The sequence below is a fragment of the Triturus cristatus genome, chromosome 5_1 (assembly GCF_964204655.1).
Source record: "Triturus cristatus chromosome 5_1, aTriCri1.1, whole genome shotgun sequence".
NCBI classification, from domain to species: domain Eukaryota; kingdom Metazoa; phylum Chordata; class Amphibia; order Caudata; family Salamandridae; genus Triturus; species Triturus cristatus.
Window position 1 is genome coordinate 240,120,167 of NC_140587.1, and position 24,507 is coordinate 240,144,673.

Consider the following 24,507-nt stretch of genomic DNA (forward strand, 5'->3'; position numbering starts at 1 on the left):
ATACAAGATCTGGGGGGTCCCCAGAGGCGGAGGAGTTGGATTTTTAACCTATAGTGTGAGGACTTAGTTTAATACATTGGAAATGAATTAGAAAGTCCAGACACAAAGTGGCAATCCAAACAATATTTAAATTATGAATAACACACTCAAAGACAGGACTAAGAAATGGGGACATGTAGTTTAAATTCTTTCTTTTGAAATCCTCTGTCTGGTGCATAAAATATGTACGGTAACCACATAAAATCCAAAGCTAAATGGCGTTAAGCATGTAACAGTCAGAAAGAACAAGATAAATGTTTCTAACACTGCTGGCAAATTTTTGGAATCCTACCCACCCTAATGCTATTTCTAAACACTACAACCAGCTTCAGCTAAAGCACTAAATAGCAAAAACCAGCCTATGGTTTTGACGAGATTGATCGCACAGCATACCTTTTGAATAGCTGACTGTGGCTATTCCTTAGCAGCGCTCAGTAACAGAAGCAGGATGTGTGCTCAAAGTGAAGGACGACTTCAGCACAGCTTCTGGGATGAATTCTCTGACTGAGAGCAGAGGTTTACAATCTGGCGTGACTTCTAGCGATAGTTCTGGCACAAAGACCTCTTCTAATCAATGGTCGCATCATGGACTTTTTATACCCTTTGACCTTCTATCATACATATAAAATGAAACCGGTTTTGGAAGTACCAAGCCTTCTGTCACACTAACCTAACATAGCACTAAATGCATCAGCTTGATCCACATTATTTGTAAACAACCAGCTTACATTGCAAGGGACCATGTTGTAAAGCTGCATCCACCAAAATAAACAAAAACATGTCAGCATACAGAGTTGTCGGCCATGATAATATCAGCATTTTGGTGTGTAATTTAAGAAATTCACACTTTGGGGCCGATTCCAATCTTGTAAAAAGGCCGTGCGAATCGTCGTATGGAGCGTTTTCCCCGTACGACTCGTACCCGGTAAACTATCCATACAACCTAGGAAGTACGATTCGTACAGAAAGCCTATTTCCGTATGTTTCGTACAAAAGACCGTATGGGTCAAAAGAACCTACGATTCTGATCCGGAACAGCTTGTACGTGACATCCGTACGTATGTAAGCAGCGTTTTACGGCCTAGCAAGTACGATTCGTCCCTACGTCACTCCATACGACTCTTTTTTTACACAGCCAGAAAAGGAGAGTCCGACGCGAACCGCTACGCAACGGAGTTCCGGTACGCGACGTACACGCCATGAACCCCGTCGTACGTGTCATCCCGGTCCTCTTGGCCTACGATCTGGTGCACCGCACCCGACGCAGAAGGTGAGAACAACAGCCAGGGGCCAGGGTGGGGGTGAGGGGCAGGAAACATACCCCATACTCAAAGCCAAACCTATAATATGGAGGCCATACATTACCACCAGGGTCTGGTCACTTGGGGGGCGTGTCCAGCAACCCCTGTGTACCACAACAACGGAAGTGGACGTGTACAGTGCGTGTCACACGTACCCCTACGGCACATTAGAACAGTGATACGGACCATACACACGTAATGAATGCGTGCGTACGGTGTGTACCACACGCACCCCTACGGCACCATCAGAACTGTGATACGGACCGTACACACGCAATGAATGCGTGGGTACGGTGTGTACCACACATACCCCTACGGCACAGTAGAACTGTGATACGGACCGTACACACGCAATGAATGCGTGGGTACGGTGCGTACCACACATACCCCTATGGCACATTAGAACAGTGATACGGACCGTACACACGCAATGAATGCGTGGGTACGGTGTGTACCACACGTACCCTTACGGCACCATCAGAACTGTGATACGGACCGTACACATGCAATGAATGCGTGGGTACGGTGCGTACCACATGTACCCCTACGGCACAGTAGAACAGTGATATGGACCGTACACACGCAATGATAACATCGGTACGGTGCGTACCACACGTACCCCGTAACGGCACCAGTACATTTGTGATACAAGGCGTACACGCGCCAGGAATGTGGGCTTAGAGGACTGGCCCAGCATGTTACCTTCATATTGGTATGTGTGTAGGTCCAGGCCAGCAGTGTACTGCTGCAAGGGGGTGCGTGGGTGGGTGCAGAGGATTCCCAACAGTGGCCAGCCACATGGGATGGCTTCAGATCAATACCAGCAGTGGCCACACATATATGGGTGGGTGCATATGACTCCCAGCAGTGGACAGATATGGGGGTGGGTGCATATGACTCCCAGCAGTGCCCTGAGATATGTGGGTGGGTGCATATGACTACCAGCAGTGTCCAGACATATGAGGGGTGGGTGCATATGACTACCAGCAGTGGACAGAGATGTGAGGGGTGGGTGCATATGACTCCCAGCAGTAAACAGAGATATGAGGGGTGGGTGCATATGACTCCCAGCAGTGGACAGAGATATGAGGGTTGGGTGCATATGACTCCCAGCAGTGGACAGAGATATGAGGGGTGGGTGCATATGACTCCCAGCAGTGGACAGAGATATGAGGGGTGGGTGCATATGACTCCCAGCAGTGGACAGAGATATGAAGGGTGGGTGCATATGACTACCAGCAGTGGACAGAGATATGAGGGGTGGTTGCATATGACTCCCAGCAGTGGACAGAGATATGAGGGGGGGTGCATATGACTCCCAGCAGTGTCCAGACATATGAGGGGTGGGTGCATATGACTACCAGCAGTGGACAGAGATATGAGGGGTGGGTGCATGTGACTCCCAGCAGTGGACAGAGATATGAGGGGTGGGTGCATATGACTACAGCAGTGTCCAGACATATGAGGGGTGGGTGCATATGACTCCCAGCAGTGGACAGAGAAATGGGGGGGTGTACATCATTATCAGATTACCACACCTACATGGTGGTATGGACACATCCCTAACTTAGGACTATGATTTTAGTGCTATGACAACACCTCACTGACCGCAGTGTCCCACTCCCAGGAGGATGGATGTCTTTCACACACTACATGACACACCACATGTGGGTGTGAGGACAAATAACACATGCATACCCACCCATTGCGGATGCAGCACAATACACACCCTGATATCATGCCACAAGACTGTATAGTCATGTAACTGCCTACAAAAAAAAAGATAGCCAAAGGGAACACACACTGTCACGCACATCTCAGGAGTGATAGGAATGTTCAGGTGCTGGTCCAGCCACCAAGATTTTGTCTCTCATGGAAGGAATAGGGTTCAATTCCACCAGATACAATGCCCACAATTGTGAGTCAGGTGCCCAAATACCCTGCATAACAAGTACCATTTGTGTGGTAGGCAGTGATTACACACATGCATAGTGCTGAAAAGGGCCAACTTGTCCCTGAAGGCATTCCTACATACCCAAAACACAAGTACAGTGACTAGCAAGGATGGCACAGATGATTCAGCAGGAGACATCGGTGAGCAGGCATGGCCATTGTTGAAGGGATCCGTCACCAACAAAGGAAATGTGGACACAGGTCAGCACAACAATTGTGCAACTGTTTGCAGGGAAGATGTCAGGTGCCACAGAGGAAGGAACACTCCTTGGGACAATGTCTCCAAAGTAAATGCACACACACTACCAATGATTCTTTGCAGAGACATTGTGATGGCACACAGATACCATGGTCCTCCTCATGACCATCATACAAAAACATTTCTCAGAACCCTAACACATTACCAGAACACCAACTCCAGGAGCCTCATCCCCATCAAGTACCTGAAATGCAATAGTGTTTAAGGTAAAAGAAAAGGCTTTATTCACCACCAACAACAAGTCAATTAAAATGAGACTATGTACAAAGGCCAATGGCCAGTCCATTTCTCAAGTCCAAGGGTGGACGTAGGGGACCGCGTCCACCCCTACCTTGCCTGCACAAAGGAACCTCAAGGTTTGTCGACCGGGAGGGGCATCATCTGAGGCAGGACCAGGCACTGCAGGGACAGGAGGGGGATGGGTAGGTGTGGTGGGTGCAGGGGTTGACGTCTCCCCCACAGGGGGTGGGGCAGCGCCAAAGGTGGAGGTGAGCACGGCGCTGCACACTGCTGCTAGGGCCTCCATCCTAACCCCTGCATCTGAAGTTACCCGAGGGCCAACGGAGGGTGTGGTGGGCGAGGGATGGGGTGCAGCGCTCTTGGGGGAGGGGGTGGACATGGTGGGGGACTCAACTCCCGTGCCCGGGTACTTCCTCGCCTGCTTATGGGGTGGTGGCTCAGTGGGGGCGAGGCTCAGCTCACTCATATAGGTGTCCTTGAGTGAGAGTTTGGCAGGGGAGCTAAGGGGAGTGGTTTTGGAGGAACAGGGTTGTGCTCCCCTGGTCTCCCATACAGCTTGGTGTACTGTGGGAGGAGGAAGTCCAGCAAGGCCTCATTCTCCTCCTGGGTGAATGGCTGGGCCCTCTCCACAGTACGTGACATGGTCCAGAGGAAGCAGAGAAAGCAGCAGTGTGGCCGACTGGAAAGTTGTGCAGGCAAGTACCCTCTCATGGGTTCTGGCTGCCTTATATCCGTGTTGCTGAGGGACATTCATTTTGAGGAGTACATAGTGATTGGTCAGACTCATTCGCATCCTACGTTTACTCCAATCCCTTTAAACATACACCACTGACTTTAAACATACACCAATGACAGCATTCGCATCGTTCAAAATTTGAGCATCATGTCAAGTCAACAACCACTTTGCAACATTGTATTTTGTGGCCAACTGACTGTTCCAGGACACCTGATCGACACGTTTAAACTGAAAACTCTGTCTCCATGACAACCAGCATGCATTTAGGGCCTAATACCTGTCCCTTATGTGTCCCCTATGTAATTTTGAAATCCACACACAGGTACGGTGCGTTTCACACGTATGTGTTCGCACTAGTTCACACGTATGGGTGCGCACTAGTAGTACAGTGCGTTAGACACATACGGGTACACACTAGTTCACACGTACGGGTATGCACCAGTCTACACATACGGGTATGTATGAAATGCGTACCTGTACGTGTGATCTAGTGCATACCCTTACGTGTCTAACGCACTGTACTACTAGTGCGCACCCGTACATGTGGACTGGTGCATACCCATACGTGTGAACTAGTGCATTTGACATGTACAGGTACGCACCAGTCCACACGTACCGGTGTGCACTAGTAGTACAGTGCGTTAGACACGTACAGGTACGCACTTGTAGTAGAGTGCATTTCACACGTACGGGTATGCACTGGTTCACACGTACGGGTACACACTTGTAGTACAGTGCGTTAGATACGTACGGGTACGCACTTGTAGTAGAGTGCGTTTCACATGTACGGGTACGCACTAGTTCACACGTACGGGTACGCACTTGTAGTACAGTGTGTTAGACACGTACGGGTACGCACTAGTTCACACATACGGGTGCGCACTGGTAGTACAGTGCGTTAGACACGTAGGGGTATGCACTAGGTCACACGTACGGGTACGCACCAGTCCACACGTAAGGGTACATGTGAAATGCGTACCTGTACGTGTGAACTAGTGTGTACCCGTATGTGTCTAACGCACTGTACTACTAGTGCGCACCCGTACGTGTGGACTGGTGCGTACCCGTACGTGTGAACTAGTGCGTTTGACACGTACGGGTACGCACCAGTCCACACCTACGGGTGCACACTAGTAGTACAGGGCGTTAGACACGTATGGGTATGCACTAGTTCACATGTACGGGTACGCACTTGTAATACAGTGCGTTAGACACGTACAGGTACGCACTTGTAGTACAGTGCGTTAGACACGTACAGGTATGCACTAGTTCAAACGTACGGGTACGCACTTGTAGTACAGTGCGTTAGACACGTACAAGTACGCACTTGTAGTAGAGCGCGTTTCACACGTACGGGTACGCATTAGTTCACAGGAACGGGTACACACTTGTAGTACAGTGCGTTCGACACGTACAGGTACACACTTGTAGTAGAGTGCGTTTCACACGTACGGGTACGCACTAGTTCACACGTACAGGTACGCACTTGTAGTACAGTGTGTTAGACAGGTATGGGTACGCACTAGTTCACACGTACGGGTACGCACTTGTAGTAGAGTGCGTTTGACACGTACGGGGACACATTTCACACGCTTACAATGGTAATACAGGCGCAAACATGCCAGGAATGGAGGGCTACGAGTCGCACAAGGATGTCCATCACGTACTTGTCATTGCATACTGTCATGTGCAGGCCCTAGGTGTGGCAGCCCGTGATATTGCACAGGTCATCTCATCTATTTGCACAATTGATGTGTGAAGACCTGTGGACACATGTCATGTGTGATGGGGCACTATGTGGCACACATCGCCTTGACACTTGCCACATGTGTGTCTGTAGGCCAACTGTGTCATGCACAGCAGCAGTGGGATGGCCCAGTCATCAACACCCGCACCTGTCTCCTGATGCCAGGGACAGGGACACTTCATCAACTGACATGTCACGATTAGCGTGCCCCTTTGTGACTATGTCAGGTGTGTGTCATGTGTTCCCGTGAGCTTGATGTCAGTGTTCCGTCAACGGCATCTGCTGTTGGTGCATCCAAAATGGGTCTGTGTGGAGATGGGCATGGAACACATCTACGCACACCATGCCACGTGGATTCCCACGGCTGTAGGGTCTGTGTGCATTGGACATCATATTTTCCTAGGCATACATGTCTGCGTCGTCTGAATGGCTGTGTTTAATTGGTGTCACGTGTACCCCTTCATCGCAATGTATGTCATATGTACATTTGACATTCCATGTGACCTGTGCGTGTGCCATGCAGTCAACTGTCTGGATGAGATGACATCCTTCCAATGCAGCTATGTGGATGTGTGTCCTCCTGTAATATCTCTGGCTGTTCACACAGACTTGCCCCAGCTCATTTCAGGGCATGTCATGTAGACTTGACAATCAACATGTGTATCTGGCTTTTTGTAGGAGTGCCAGCAAGCTGGCATATGTGTCCTGGATGTATAGCACACACCAGACTCCATAGGTACCTGATGTGTAGTAGGAGTTTAGCATGTGCTATGTTTATTGACATTGATGTTGGCAGACTCTCAATCTTCATTCTTCCAAAAAATGTCTTCGCAGGGCACCGCCTGTCCCCAGACCAATGCCAGACTTGGCTGCCATGAGGGAACGTGCCTGCATCCGACGTTACAGATTCACTCAACAGTTGATTGAGGACTTGACCGACAAGCCGGCACCACACCTCAAACCGCGACACAGGTGTCCTACTGCACTGACCCTCAAGATGAAGGTGATGGCAGCCCTACATTTTTTTGCCACAGGTACATTTCAATTGACCATAGCTGATGTTGGTGGGATGTCACAGACAATATTCAGCCATGTCCTGCGTGATGTTTTGGCAGCCATGTTGGAGCACCTTGATGAATTCATCAAATTTCCTACTCCTGAGGAGTTGACAGAGGTCAAGGGTGATTTCTATGCCCTGGGATGGATGCCCCATGTAATTGGGTCCATTGATGGGACACATGTGGCTTTGGTACCACCACAGGCACAGGAGCAAGCCTATCGCAATAGAAAACATTACCACTCAATAAATGCCCTTGTGGTGTGTCTTGCTAACATGCTGATTTCCCATGTCTGTGCATTTTTTCCAGGATCAGCACACGATGCCTACATCGTGAGGCGTAGCAGGGTGCCACAAATGATGCTGCGGCTGCACAACGAACGAGCATGTCTTTTTGGTGGGTATACTCTGTTGGTCCTGTGTGTTGCGGTATCTTTGGCTATTACGGCATCTCCTGACCCACTTATTTACATGATGTTTCCATGTAGGGGACTCTGGATATCCCAATATGCCATGGCTAATGACACCTCTCCGCAACCCAAGAACAGCTGCAGATCAACGGTACAACAATGCACACGGGCAGGCCAGGCGAGTGATTGAGAGGACGTTTGGACTCCTGAAGAGCAGATTCCGGTGCCTTGACAAGACAGGCGGGTCCCTCCCATATGCACCGGAGAAGGTCTGCCAAATCTTCATTGTGTGCTGCATGCTGCACAACATGGCTGTTGAGAAGGCAGTGCCACTCATCCTGGATCCGGATGAGCAGGAACATCCACCCATGGAGGATCCAGGGCTTGGTCATGAGGCAAGCGATGATGATGATGAGGATGATATCCGGAGTCCGCTCATACGCAAATTCTTCTCATAATGGTGAGTCACTGGGTATGAGTGTGCAAGCTTGTCGCATTGAGTGGCATGTGTTGCAATGTGTGTGTCCAGCTGACTGAATGCAAAGTGACTTTGATGTGTGTTCTGATGTGTCACTCTAGTGATGATGTCATGCCACACAGTTTTGCGGAGAGACTTTATTTGAAATGTACATGTATCCAACATTGTTCATGTTTTGTAAATGTCCATGTGTGCGGCGAGAATTGCTTTAGGTGACTTCTTACGTGTCTGTCATTCCCAGGTTTTGGCGCCTGTTGTCTGCTCGTGTCATCGTTGTCCTCCTGCTATTCCTCATGAGGATTGTAACGTGTGCTGAATCAGCGTTACATGCATGGACATGTGGAAATGTCAGTTTGGGTAAGGATTGCAGCAAGGCTTTTTGGTGGTGGTACGGGTTGGGAATGCATGTGCATGTTGTGGTAACATCCATACATGTCTTCTCACCATGGAGCATATAACATGTCGCATCACTCCCATGACATGATAGTCACCCTTCTTGACAGTCATCTGTAGTGGAGTGTGGTGTCTGATGAAGGCATCAATGTGTGTAAACCTTGCCTCTGAAACATTGCAGATGCTACGGGTGGACATAGTGTGGGACATCACAACAACAGGCTCTATGGGGAATTGCAGCCTCTCCGTGTGCAGCAGGATGTGTTTGGCTCATCCCCTTAACTTGTGTGCAAGTTCTTTGGGATTGACATCATCTGTGTCGTGAAGGGGGGGGTCCAACGTATGTCCGACATGTTCTGTCAACTGACCTGTGAGTCTGTTCACATGGATGCATTTCCCTTTGTGTGTGTATGTGGAATAAAGGTGTTCAGCACAATCCAAAGTGCCTCATCTCTGTCACTGCAGCTCTCTTGCCAGTTTGCATGTGTCATCTATGGCATACTTGTCAAATATTGAGCATATGTGTATGTGTACTTCTGCAACATGCATGCAGTTCTTCATGGCTAATAATATCTATTGTGCATGAAGTCCCTGGTTGTGTATGTATTTGTGCAGGTTGCTCCCCACAACGGGAAGTGAACGCATGCTGATGGTGTGTCTCCTGTGCGCAGGTACGCATTTTGTTGGCTGACCTTGTGGCCGTCATTTTTGGTGATTGTTCATACATTTTCTCGTAGTGACCCATGAGTAACCTGACACTCCTTCCTTTATATACACCTGTTGCACTGTGCCTTTCTGACCTCCTTGTCTTTGTGTGCTACTTTTTGCCTAATTTCTCACCCCTTCCACCTGCTGCTGCAGCACCGCCCCACCGAGTGCCCAGATTTTGCAACCCACATGCCTCCAAAATGCTCAGCCATTCCCCCTCCACCCATTCTAAATGCAGCCAGCAGCTTTTCGTTGCCACTGTTGCGCCAACGCCGTGCCAAAGGCAGGACCGTCTGCGCCTGCAACGTGCACAGTGCACGAACCTCTGGTCTTTGCATGACCCACGTCACACAACAGGCTCATGCTGCAGCCAACCTTCAAGTAATGTCCTCCACACAATCATCCGCCTGCTATCAGGCAACCCTTAAGCGCACACACGACACCTTCGCATGCTGAGTGTGCAACTCCAACTGCCTACACAGCGCTGCCCAGCCTAACAGACCCTGTCCGAACAACCAGGTCATGTGCATCCTACTCCACACACGCTCCGTCCACCAGCACGCCATTGGACTCTGTTACCTCCTCAACACAACAGCCCCACACATCACCTTCATGACAGTAACCTGGACATAAGTATCCTCAGCACACGACTTCTTCATTGCCATCTCAGACGGATACAAGATCACCCGCAGGGACGGCACCAACAATCCCGGAGGATGATTTGCAATTTATTCACAAGTACACTCTCAGAGTCACAAATCCGGGTTTGCAGCAACTCCCTGGCAACCCTCAGAGTAACACTCATCTACAGATCTCCAGGCCTACATCCTCAATTCTGCTAGGCCATCAACACGTACATCTGCACGCAGGCCCTCACCTCCACAGGCTACATGTGGCTGGGGGCCAGTAACTTCTGGCTGGAGGAGAACCACACCACCGACAAGCAACACACTGCCCCACACCCCGCTAACGATACCCCAAAGATGCTTGATGTAAGTCACCACAGACAAGCTGTGTGGGACACTCAAAACAACACCACCGCCACACCCAGAAACCTCACGCACTGGATCAGCAACTGATCCAACAATCTTGCCACATTGACGGACTTACCTGTGACGCACAACAACAGTTAAGTCACCTGGGACAAGGCAGACCTACTGGACTCCTACAGACCTAGCCGGACTCTTGTGCAAACCTTGCAACACAAAGAGCCATCATTTACCTTACAGGCCTGGAAAAGACCACACACAGATCACCATATCATCAGCAAGGACAAGTGGAGATCCTTCAGATAGTGGCGAGACACCAAAACACACGACATCAAGGAGCTCATCAGCATTGTGAGCGAACTGACAGCAGATCTCCATCCAAGACACCCCACCCTTGCAAGGCAGATCACATCCCTTGCAACTTTGTAACACTGCTAGCTCATGACCATACACAACAGCCTTGGCACACAGAGGCAGACAGCACTATTATCCGCAGGACAAACACCCCTCCGGTTCTGGACTCCCGTCGGCAGCAAGTACACCACCTGGCTCATGTGCACCATCCACTCAGGCTCTCCATCAGGCCCCTTCCCACACAACATCTCAACCCAATCATTCCCCATCCTTGAAGACCACGTCCAGCGCGTCATGAATGTCTCCTTTGAGTTTGCCACATTCCATGGGTGCTGGAGGCATGCAGAGACCCAGGCCCTTCATAAACAACGGACTGCAGTAACGCAGGATCTCCTTTTACATCACCCTGCTTCCCTACCCAGCAAATGTCATCAGGAAGACACTCAACGAGCAACTGACAAATTTCCTCCATGCAACCAGCTCCAGGCAACCGGCACTAGACCATCTTCCACAGTAATCACACCACTGCAACCGTCATCATTGCCACCACCAACGACAACTTTGCCCTGCTCAACAATGGTGAGCCCACCCCCTTGACCTCTCAACGGCATTGTACACCATGTGCTAACACACTGTCAGCTCACACTTCTCCAACACTGGTATCCAGAGGAGGGCCCAGGATTAACTCAGAAAGTAGCTCACCAGCAAGGCCCAGGGAGTCTGCCTCCACCCTGCAGCATGTAGTACACTGGGGTCATGTGGCACATGCCTCAGGGCTCTTCTCTCAGCGTGACGATCTTCAATGTCTCCATGAACCCCCTCTCCACCATCACATGCGCACACAACCTCATCATCATCTCGTATGCCATTGACACCCAGCTGCTCCTCAACCTCATCAAAGACCCAGCCATTGCCAGATCCAACCTTCAAGAAGACATGAGATCTGTTGACGCATGGCAGAACATCAGCCACCTGAGGCTGGAGTTGGACAGGACTGAGGTCATCATCTGATGATTGTCCCCTTACGGCTGGGTCAACTCCTTGCGTCCCACTGGTCTGAGCACCGCACCAGCACCCAGTGGCCACGCACGCAAGCTGGTGTTCATCATGGACCCATCACTCACAATTACCATGCAACTCACCACCATCTGTACCTCATGCTGCAACACCCTCTGCATGCTGCAAATGATCCACAGATAGATCCACTCCAAGCCAAGACAGACCGTCCCCCAGGTCCACGACACCAGCCGGCTCAACTACAGCACCGGCCTCTCCGTAGGACAGCAGCAAAACTGCAGGAAAAATAGTCAACATCCAGGGTGCATCCGCACACCTCTTCTTCAACATCCCCCGCCCCAGCCACATCACCATCTACCTGAGATAGCTACAATGGCTCACTGTCTGCTGCAGGATCACCTTCAGACTCCTCAACCACACTCAGCAGGCAGTCCACAAGCCCAGACCCAAAACAAACCTTGGACGTCTGTCATCCAACACCCTGTTGGCCCAACTCCATGCAAACCACTTTGCCCTGGCCACCATTCATCACATCCACATAAAAACTGCATGCATGAGATAGTTCTCCCACCTCGCCAAACAGACGTGGGACTCCCTCCCCGGGTACGTCAACATGACCCATGACATCTACACCTTCATGATACTCTTCCAGATTGGTGTGTCTGAGCAGTATTGCAAGCCTCCCTTAGCAGCTTGAGGCCATCACGGGTGAGTATTGGGCTCCATGTCTGTATTTGGTGATACATTGAGACACCTGTGTGTCCTCGACCGGACTCAGATCCAAGTGTATGGATGGCTGGAGTTAGTTCCACACTCAGGCATACTTTGACATATCCCCACACGTATGTTGTGGACTCATGCTAAATGACTGACACATCAAATTTCACATATTAATTTTTAAATTATAGCTCTGTGGCGTGATTTGTGCACTGAAAAAGGTGCAATGCAGGGAACATAGAATCCAAAGTTCACAGGGGGAGATGGTATCCTTGCCATTTGAAGTCATCAGGGTCCAGACCACAGTGTTTGGCATCATTGGTCAGACTGTGACCAGCAGGTCTATGTGGCAGATGATGTCAGTCAATGAGGTGATGCTGTTTCACATGAAGGCCAGGTGCCAGGCCAGGTGACCTGGGAGATGTGGATGGTCCGCTGCCTCTCACGGTCTTTTCCGTGGACGACCCACCTTCCTCTGGGGACCCTCAGATGCAGGCCTTGACGATGTTTGGGACGCTCCGTTGGACAAATCCTCCTCCTGCTCCCTCCCTGTGGCTGGTGCTGGTCTTCACCTGGTGGCACAGGGAGGGTTGCCCATGTTGTCGGCGATCCGACGGAGTGAATGGCTTATGTCCCTTTGCACCGCCAGGAGCTCAACCAGTCTTGCCTCTATCCGTCCTTGGTGTTCTTGTTGACTGGCGTGTTGCTCGGCCTGCTGGTTCTTGATCTCTGTGAGGGTCACCACTACCTGGCTGAACTCCCTGGTGTCACGCCGGTATGCATCCATGATGTTGTGTATGTGTGACATACCGGTCCCTTCAGCTGGCTGGTCAGGTTCTCGCCTCTGCCTGCCTCCACTCCCACCACCCCTGCCCACACGAGCCTGGCCTGCCGTTGAGGGCACATCGGGTCTACGGGACCCCTGAGGGCTGGCAGTGGCGGTGTTGTCTGCCTCCTCCTGGGTGCCGGCCGCACCTTCTCCCTCCTGGTCAGACTGGCTCAGTTGTTCACTGCGGGCAGGGCTCCTCAGTGTCTCCTGGGATGTGGCAGGAATAGGGGTGGTGGTTGGTACAGATGGTCCTGGACCAGGTTCTGCAGGGGCTTGGACACCAGAGGTTTCAGGTCGGTCGGGGTCATCCACGGAGTGTTGAGAGGTGTCGCTGCCGGTGGGATCAGGTTCCTCCCGGGCCAGGGACTGTGAATCTCCCCCCCCATTGTTGGGGTTAGATTCATCACATTGCCCTGTAGGTGAGAGACAGACAATGTTAATGCTGTTTCATGCAACATGCATGTTTCATACACATTCAAGTTGGCACTTTTCCTCCAGGTAGTTGTATGTGCCTAGCATTCTCCTCAATGTTCACTTGTGGATGGGTATGTTGCGGGGGACAGATTGATATGTTCTCCTGAGTCTTTGACATGTCGATTTTTGGCTTGGATGCTTCTTCGACTATGTATTGGTCTTGTTGTGTTACATGTCCATTGTGACAATGGGTAAATCCATTGCCTGCCCCTCGGGTGTCTGCTTGTGTAAGGCGTGTGTGTGATAGGGCCTGCTGGTGGGTGTAGTGTGATTTGTCCCTGGGGCTCCCAGGTGAGGTAGCTGTCCCCCAATGGAGCATGCTGCCATGACAGTGAGTGTGAGTTCCTGTCCTAGATATCTGACCTTGTTGTCTTGGTGTTTGTGTTTGCACTGGTCACAGGAGGGCCCTGTGCTGTCTACACCCGGGCCGAGTGTGAGCTATCTTGTCAGTACTTTCCCAATCCCTGTGCATTGCGCATGGTGCATGGGTATGTACCTGGGCCATATGGGATGAGGGCAATTGTGTCTGATTTGGAGTTCAACAATGTGTTTTGTGCCACCCACCCTCCCAGCATACCGGACATCCATTCTTGGGTTGGTGCTTCGTGTAGCATGGGACATAGCATGGCCTTGCTTTCTCAATGGGGCTTACACATGTAAGTGGCATTAGCGATATTTTTGACTGTGGTTCTGGCCGGTGAGGGCTTGGGGGTAGTTGCGTGCATTTGGTGTAGTTGGGGTGTGGATGCCATTACCCCCATGTTACCTAAGTTGTTTGTGTACTCACCAGGCTCTGGAAGTCCTTGCAGTCCATGTACTCCCACCTGTGGAAGCAGGGCCATCACCTTCTCCTCCCAGGGATGGAAATGTACTGGTCTGCGGGGCCCACCACCTCCAGTGATGTTGCCCTGGGCGTAGTCATCATTCATTTTGCGCTTTACCGCCCTCCGCAAATCGTACCACCTGGCTTGGCATTCATTCCTGGTCCTTCTGATGGGTGCAACAGCATTCACCCTATCGACGATCCTCTGCCACAGGCGTGATTTTTCAGCTATGCTGGTCTGTCTGACCAATGTTCCAAACAGCTGTGGCTCGACTCTGATGACTTCATTGACAAGGATGTCCAGCTCCTCCCTTGTGAATTTGGATTCTTGTCTGTGGGCATGGTGTGGGGTGAGGGTGTTGATTATTGTGGGTCTGAATGTGACGGTGTGGGTCTGAATGTGAAGAGGGGGTATGTGTGAAGGAGGTTGTGTGAATGTGTATATGTTATGGTGGATGGGTGCAGTTGTTGGTGTGTGCTCTCTAGCTGTAGTGAGTCTGTTGCAAAGGCTCATGGTTTGTGTGTGTAGGCCCTTTTTATTGGTCCATTTGTGGGTGGGCCTCAGTTTGAATTTTTGGTGGGTGTGTTATAAGGGGTGGTTGTGAGTTTGCCCCTCTGTTTACCTGTTTGGATGTGTCCAGGTCAGTCATTTGTATTTTTTGCGCACTGTAGACGTGTGTTGTGGTGTTGTGCGAGTCTGATAGACCCTCCTTGTGCTGTTTTACAGTGTCCGTGGTTCAGTATGGTACAGGGGTATGAGTTGTACAGGCACACACCCCCATGCGTTGTGTATGTACAGTGCGTACACCGACATTGCTATGTACGGTGCGTACACTGACATTGCGTATGTACGGTGCGTACACCGACATTGCTATGTACGGTGCGTACACCGACATTGCGTGTGTACGGTGCGTACACTGACATTGCGTATGTACGGTGCGTACACCGCCATTGCTATGTACGGTGCGTACACCGACATTGCTATGTACAGTGCGTACACCGCCATTGCGTATGTACGGTGCGTACACTGCCATTGCTATGTACAGTGCGTACACCGACATTGCTATGTACGATGCATACACCGGCATTGCATATGTACGGTGCGTATACCGCCATTGCTATGTACGGTGCGTAATACAACATTGGTGCGTACAACAACATTGCGTATGTACGGTGCGACATTGCATATGTACATGTTATTCCCCGTGTACGGGACGTTTTCCGTACGATTCGTAAATCGGAAAGCCGGTCCGGATCGTACTTGTACGGTCGGACTGTATTTTTAGGCTTCGTACGGAAGAGTGTCCGGGTCAGTCTCGTACAAATTTTCCAGGTACGATTCGTACAGATCGGGCAGATCCGTATGTATTTTTCCTGTACGAATCGTACTTCACGGGTACGGATACGAGTCGTATGGGACTAACAAATACAGGATCGGAATCGACCCCTTTGTGTTAACGATGAAGAGAAGCTGACAGCAAGCATAGGATAAATACAGACCAGCACTTCGAGCACTGTCCCGATGTTCACGACATTATTTCAGAAGGACTTAACAACCCAATAATGAAAACGTCCTCTTGGATGAAGTTGGGGGCCCTGTCGTCTTGATCCTGAGTCATTATGGAAGCACTGGTGAAAAATCAGTAGAAGATAGAGATTGATTTTTTTTAAATTATTTGAACAGGGCTTCGGAATGGCAGACTCTTCACTTTCACTATTTAACTTCCTCTTTGTCTTGGGCAACATAGAATTACAACAACGCTAATTATAAGATTAAATAAATGAAAAAAAAGTAGGTGCTTTGCATGGATGCAAGTGAAGTGTAGATTTGTATGCACATATTGTTTTATTAATGTAAATTGTTCAGGTGTATGTCTTTGTGCTGGTAGTGGTAGTCACTTGCTATACCTGTTAGTGGCCTTTGGTGGAGGTTGACGTATTGCAAGTCATGGCTGCAGTGGATTTGACCCCATATGAGCTATAATATCACCAGAGTAAACTCGGCAGAAACATTTAGAAGTTGCAAGGTTTTTTTTAACCTTTTGTAGGTGTGTTTTTGTATTTAAATATCTCACCCTGCCCCCTTACTTTCCCATTTTCTTTCAACTTTGTAGTATTCTTTTTTTAAGTTTGCAAATGCTCTCCCTTGACACCCCACATTTACACATAAAACACAGAATGTTTTGCATAGTTTTCTGCATTTGTGGCAGAATGCTCTGTTCTCAAGCTATAAGAAAGGTGTAGGCCAAGATGTATCTATGTGAATTGCTTTTCTGAGATTGTCAAGTAGTACAAAATTAGTACTACTTAACATACCATTAAAGGCTTTTTGTGTATTTGTCTCACAGATATTCTCCTTTTATTTACTCTTGTAGTACATCTGAAATCCATTAAGTAAGCCATGAATTCTTCAAGAGTTACTAATGATTACTGATACATCAGTCCTATGGGCCTGATTCACAAAGATTTTGCTGCAACCAACTGTTGTAGTGCTCCTGAATACTAGGGTAATCCAGGAGTATACCAGGTCTAATCCCTCCTTACTCTTAATATTCAGGAGTAACTAAAAATACTGCAAGAGTATGTTAAACTTATTTATACAATAAGGTTTGCAAAATTGTTTGGTTGGCTAGGGGGGGAGGTAAAACCCTACTCAAGCAACAGCCAAAATCCTTGTCAAGGTGAGCCAAAAAAGTTACTAAATTAACTTGTGCTTAACCTACTGGTAGCTTGACACAAAAGCACCCAGGCTCAACTTGGAGGCAATGTGTAGAGTATTTATGATGTACCTAAACAGTAATAAGGTGAAAACACAATGAAAGAAAAATCCCACACCAATTTAGGAAAATACAGTAAATATTAATAAAGTATTTGCAATCACAACAACACAAATCTAATTATTAGACCTGGAGTTATGAATTTTTAAAGTTTTACATGAGAATGAGCACCTGGATTTACTGCTGCAGAGAAGAGCATAGTGAGAGCTCCTGCTAAGTCGCCAACCGCGATGCACTTCGGACGGCTCGGTAGGTTTCGATCTGCTCTCGATTCTCAGATCACATTTTGGCAGAAAATGTACAAAGTCCCAAGTTTTAGATTTAGCCCATCTAGGCACCTTTACCACCACTTCCAAGGGTCCAAGACTGGAGGGGCACCACTTGGAGAGTCAGGACTCACTCAGGCTGGGTCCAGGTGTGAGTTCAAGATGGTTCAAGCTGGTTGAAGCAATTTCTGTCCCTAGGGCTCTAATCGGAAGGCCAACTGTGAGAAACTGGGCCATTGGTGGAGGCAGATGTGAACCCTTCTCAAGCAACAGCTTCAATCCATATCAGAGAGAGCCACAAAAATCACTATATCAACATTTGCTTAAACCTCTGATAGCTTGGCACAAAAGCAATCAAGTTTAACTTAAAGGGAATATGCAAAGTATTTATGTAGCGTGCAAACAGAAATAAAGTGAAAACACAACAAAAGAAAAATTCCACACCAATTTAGAAAACTAAAGTAAAATTCACTTAATTATCTGACACCAAAACAACAAAAATCCAATCAGTAGAATTGGAGATATGTAATTTCAAAGATTTAAGGTAAGTATAGCATCTAAAAGCACAAAGTGCCACCTGCGGTTATGTTTTCATGAGAGACCAGGTGAAGTTTAGGCGGAGTACAGTGGAGGGCGGGCTGGATACAGGCACCAGGTTGCTCCTGCTGAAAGAGTTACCTTTTAAAGCCTAGCCTGAAAAAGTCCAGTTTGACGTGGAGAAGGCTGCACGGAGCAGTGAGAGCATTGCAGATGATCGTCACTGTAGTATGAAGAGCAGGTCGGTGGCATGGACGGTTGTTGCTGTAGAGCAACGACCCTGTTGAGCTGTGCGAATGGTGATTGCTGGGATTTACTGCAGGCTGTCAATGCTGTAGTGTGAAATGCAGATCTCATGTTGCTGGTAGTCACTGTAGCTTGAAAAGGCAGGTTAAACGGAGCTCGGCATTGGCTGTTGGTGCAGGCAGCAATATATTAACATGAACAGGCCCATGTGTGGTTAAATAGAACCCAACAAGACAGGATTTCTTCCTTTCTTCAAGGACCAGCATCTGATGCCACACTAAGGTTCCAGGACCAGAGGGGCACCCCTTGGGAACCAAGAATTCACTCCAGCAGACCAACAGGGATCAGGCTGTTCTAGTTGCAGGGCTAGGCAGCAAGTTCAGGCAGCAGGTCAGCTGGGTAAATGCAGGGAGGCCTCTGGAGCTTGTTATGTCACTGTAGTTCAGAACAGGAGGTCAGTCAGCTGACCCTTGAAGTCACTTCAACCTGGGATGAGCGGTGCAGGTCCAGTCTACCTTCTCAGCAAGCAGGTCAGGTCTCAAGCAGCAGGTCAGCAGAGCGTCCTTCTTCTTCAGCATCCATAGTTCCAGGAGTGTACTGAAGAGTGGTTCTGATGGTCCCCTTTTTATATCTGGTGTCCACTTTCAAGTGAAGCTACTGGAGTTTCCCCCTACAAAGGTGTCTGGAATGTTCCGCCTCCCTGCCCTGGTACCAGTCTGTCTTGTGGCACAATAGGCTAGTGTGAAGTCCTGTGTATGTGAGATGAACCAGTGCCTTTAATGTGCAAGTGTGATAGATGACATCTCCACCCCCATCCTGCTAAAGATGGCCCATCTTGCCAACACCCAGACCAGCTATTGTGATGCTGTCTGGGAGGAATATATAAAAGCGTTCTGCCAGCAACACTGGTATTGAGACCCAGGAAAAAGCTGTTGCCACTAAATAGTTAGGACAAGAATGTTCCAATTTTCTAAAAGGACATGTAAAACTTAAAAGTACCTGTCCAAATGTATAAATACATTCTAACCTCCCATTATGACTTTTTAGAACCCACCCTAAAACTGCATATGCAGGCTACTATGTCAGGCCTCATTCATGATTACAGGACTACTTAAGTGGGGTGAGGGCACACTCAGTGCTGCAGGCCCACTAGTAGCATTTAATTCACCAGCCCTGTGTACCTGTAGTACCATTTTACTAGTGACCTACAAGTAAATGAAATGTGCCAATTGGGTGTACGCCAATTTCACCATGTTTTAAAGCGAGACCACAAGCAATTTAGCACTGGTTAGCAGCTGAACAGTATGCATAGTACTAAAGGCCCACAAAAACGAGTTTAGAAAATGGTAAGGTTGAGGCAAAAATTTTGGGGTGACCCTGCAGGGAAGGCCAAGTCAAAACCCATCCAACTAGCATTTGGAGTCCCTCTGAAAGCCCTGGGTTCAAGCAGAAAAGCATGTATCAAGCAGAAGCGTAGCCCTCAGAGGGCAAGCTTCAGACAGCAGGACAGTCCTCTTGTTGTAGCAGGGGGGTCCTCTCTGAAGTGCACAACAGACTGTAGGCAATTTGAAAGCCCCCGAGAGTCCTTCTGGAGGTCCACAAGTGAACTGAAGATTGGGTCCGAGGGTCCTTTTTTTTATACCTGAATCCAGCTTTGAAATAAAAAACCTTTTGGTGCCCCTCCACCCAAGAAGTTTCTGGAATTTCCTGCCTCCTTGCCCTATTCCCACTTCCCTACAATCAAAATAGGCTAGTGTGAAATTGTGTTTGAGCTGTGGCAGTGTCTTTGATGTGCAGGTTGAGCTATACACAGCTACACCCCCATCCTGCTTTGGATGGTCCATCCTCCCCTCTATTGTGTGGCTGTCTAGGAGGAATACGGAAAGGCCAACTGACAACTACACCTAATCATGTGACCTAGAAAACAGGCTGCATGCCCCAAATGGTAAGGATAAGAAAATGCCAACTTTCTAAAGGTATGCTGGCTTCACTACCTAGACCGAAACGTTGACAATTACACCTATTTTCTTTGTGAATTGTTTCACTAAAGGATTTGTTTTCTGTTCAATCAGTCACAATTTCCTTTTGTATATATTGTTTGAGATAGGTGTCCACATCAGTGACAATGAGATGCTTATAACAACAAATAATTTGTAAATCTCAGTCACTATATGTTGATGTTTTATTAGATATGTAACAGTTTTTTGTACCCTTTAAGAAGACCTTTATTATAAATGTATGTTTCAAAAAGCTTACACCCTGTGAAATAATCTTTGGCGGAATTATTCAAGTTGAAATAAGTCAATTTAACTTCTGAAATACCCCGATATAAGCTACTGGTTGGAGCTTACGACCAATGTTTGCTTACAGATATTAGACTGAGTAGAGAGAAATAAATCCCTTGTAGGTATCTTTCTAAAGGTGGCATTTTATCAGATTTATGACTGAAAATCTGACTTTACTATTAAAGAAGATTTTAAATTACAATTCCCTAGACACCAAACATGATATTTCTAACTGCTCCCAAACATTAGTTATCACGTATTAAATGTAAGAAGTTAACCTAATGTCATCCTATGAGACAGGTAGGCTTCTCAGTAGTGAAAAAGGCAACACGCATTTTTCACTAATAGGACATGGCAAGCTGAAAGGTAAAAGGCAACATCTTAAATACAATGCACCCTGCACTATGGGCTGTTTTAGTGGCCTATATGTATTAAAAAGTGAGTTTTACCAAGGGGTTATCTTGCCAAGTCAAATTGGCAGTTTAAACTGAACTTCGGGCTGCAAATGGCAACCCTGAGACAATGTTTAGGAGGTTTATTAAGTGGATGGCACCATAAGTGCTGCAGGCCCAGTATTAGCATTTAGTGTACCAGCCCGGGGTATATGGTATACCACCTTACTAGGAGCCTATAAGTAAATTACATTTGGCAATCATTTGTGAGACAACTTCACCATGCTTTAGAGAGTGAACACAAGCACTTTAGCACTGGTTGGTAGTGGTAAAGTGCACAGAGTCCTAAGGCCAACAAAAACAAATTCAGAAAAATAGGAGGGGAGTAGGCAAGAAGTTTGGGGGAAGACCACCTTAAGACTATCAGGTCTAACAGCACTATAATATTTGAATTGCGAATGCCACCATCACCTTCAAAAACCTTACTCTGGAGTGGAAATTTAAGTATCTAACATTGAATAATGCTGTGTTTAGGAACCTATTGAAAGTTCTTCTAAATCATTGTTCGCTATAGATGATGATCATGTCCCAAGAAAGAAAAGCTGTGATATTATCAGACTTAATTTAACAGTGCATAAATAGCAAGAATATATGCCAATCATCTGAAAGGGGATGATCCATTTGGAATAGTTTGTTTGCTGTATTTAACTCTTAGCATACCAATATGATTGATATGTGAGGGTACATGTAGTATGAATCAAAAAGACCGTGGGGCATATTTACGAGCTCCATTACATCTCTCTTGCACCATTTAACGTGGTGCAAGGGTGACGCAAAATTAAAATGAGATCTATGAAGCCACACAGGTCACCTTATGTGGCCCTGAGTGGTTTCATGAATAATGACTAAGGAGATGCAGCACAAATCGCTGTCGCCTTCTGTCATTCTGTGGCACATATGGAAAGAGTAAAACACTTCTTTGGATAGTTTTTGTGCAGGTAGGTGCCTCTTCCTGCACAAAAACAATCCTGCCTGCAACTTAGGCACCCTTGCACTGTGGTGCAAGGTTGCCTACGTAGGAGCTAGGCTACCAAAACTGTGACAATGCAGGCAGAAAGGACAGAAGGGCAATGTGGGGCTTATTTATAAGAACCCTGCATCACTTTTGCATAACATAAAGTGGTACATGCATGACACAGGGCTCTCTTAAAGATTTATGAAGCCATGCTGCATAACTTTGAGTGGCCTCATAAATCATGAGTAAGACGACGCAGTACCAATAGGCATTTAATGGCCGTTGCATTGTGTTTCCCCACACAACACCCATGGAGTTTGACGCTGCCCCATATTTACAAAGTGATGCAAACCTGGGGAAGTGCCAAATCCATACGCCTCCCGAGGTGAGGCGTAACAAGGTGAAATACCTTTATTCTGCAGCACACAGAGAAAGAGGAAAATGCACCTTATTGCCTAAATACAGTGCATTCCTGCCCTTTCACTTTGGCATACGGCAGTGCAACAAGGTGCCTTGCTATGCAGCCCTATGACAAAATGCCATAAATTCGGCTCTGTATTGCTTAAATATGGTGCATTCCTGGCCTTTCACGTTGCTGTAGGGCATGGTAGTAAGGTTCCTTGCTGAGCTGTCCTATGTATCACAAACGTATCTCGCCACCTGCAAGTTAGTTACGAATCTATTAATTAATTAGTTTAAGGGAGGGGTGACAAACACGGTTGCTTCGAGTCATCTGACACTTTGTTTTCAAACCTTTTCTATTGGTCTTGTCCTGTTTTCCAACTTTTCTTATTGGCTCTTTCTTATATGTTCTGGGTGTGTATTTGGTTAATGTATATGTTACCTATATAGTATATACGATTGTGCGCCACAGAGTGAAGTGGCAGTCTCCTGAGAACCTACCTTGTGTACTTCTAGGATAACTGTACTAGCTGCAGCTAATAAAATCCGATCTTTTACGCCAACAGAGTGTCCCGTGTCTCTGTGTAGCTGAGCAGGAGAACCTAGAAGATTAAGGCGTACCCTGCGCCGCCTGGCCCAAAAGGTTCTAGTTCTTCAACTGGCACCCAATGTGGGGCGGCTTCAGTGGTACCGGTTCTGCCCGAAGGTCGTGAGGAACCACGCAAGAAAATTCCGGAGGGTTCGTGAGCCACATTAAGCGACCCCTGTATGTCGAAAGTGGTCCGAAGGTCTTTTGCAGCGTGGTTACTCCTTCCTGACGGCTACTGACGACCGCTGCCCTGACTGCCACCCTGCCTTGGCCCTTTCTTTGGTGATGTATGGTAAGGCGAGACGATAGACGGGCCTCTGTTGGCGTGAGAAGACGTCCTTAGTTAAGTATTTGGTGGGTCGCTCCCACAATTTTGTTTTCTTAGTACTTTGATCTTCCGGTTTCTTAGATTCGACTATTGCAATAGCCGAAGCCGAGGGTAAGTGCATTTGTGCTGCGTAAACTGAGTTTTACCCCCTTGAAGTTTGTGAACAGTCCGGTGAAATCACGAGATGCCTGGTCTGACTAAGTTTGGAAAATTTTGTTGCGTTGGTTGTAATAGGGATTCCCGACTTGAGGACTCTTGTCCGAATCCTTCGGTTGGAGCTCCCACATATGAGCTCTATTCAAAACATGGTATTGGCCCCATCGCCTTTAACGAGGCATGGACCCGATACACAAGGAAAGATGGTGTTCTAAAATGGCCAGAAAATGGTAGCTTTGAGCCTGATGTGCTAGATAATTTAGAAGCAGTCTTATTCAAAAGAAAAGCCCGGCCGGCAATGTTTGACTCTTTCCGCCTTTGGCGTAAGGAAGCCAAACAGAGAGAAATTAAGCAAGCAAAATGAGATAGAAAAGCACAGGGTATGACAATTATACAGGCTGCCCAGCAGTTTAAAGACGATGAAATTGATAATGCGACAGAAATCTGAGAGAGACTGCATCGTATGGCGATAGATAAATGCTATCCGGTGTTGCCTGTTTCCCCTTCCGAAAACAAGAAAGATATAGAAGAAGATCCCCTAATGTCTCACTTATTGAGATTGCCTCCGCCCTATGCACAAAGTGCCAATGCACATCAGCCGTTACAGCCTGTTCAGCCGCCAGCGGTACCTCCGCCTGTTCCGGCTCTTTCGCATTTGCCTCCTCCAATATTTCCGCCTCTGCCATCTTTACCATTAACTTCGACTTCTTTGCCCTCATCTCCTGATCTTCGGTCTCCTTTGCCTTCTGCACCTTCTGCAATTATTGGATCTCCTTCCATTAGCTCGCCTAATACTTTGTCTCCTATTCTTATGTCCAATTCTCCGTCCATGCGTAAGCGCCTTACGGACACTGTCACTGGTATCCTGTCTCCTTTCTTTGAAGCTTTAAATGTGTCTCCGGCTTTTGCTCGAAGACAGTCTCGTAGTCAGTTCCCAGATTCTGAGGAAAGAGAGAGATTGGAATCTCTCGCACAAAAATGGATCAAAAA

At 47.9% G+C, this 24,507-nt stretch overlaps 1 protein-coding gene across 1 annotated transcript in view; it reads right to left on the reverse strand.

Moving 5' to 3' along the window:
- The window catches only part of LOC146830682 (vomeronasal type-2 receptor 116-like), a 148,582-nt gene that overhangs the window by 1,227 nt on the left and 122,848 nt on the right, over positions 1–24,507 (reverse strand). The gene's annotated exons all lie outside the window — the stretch shown is intronic.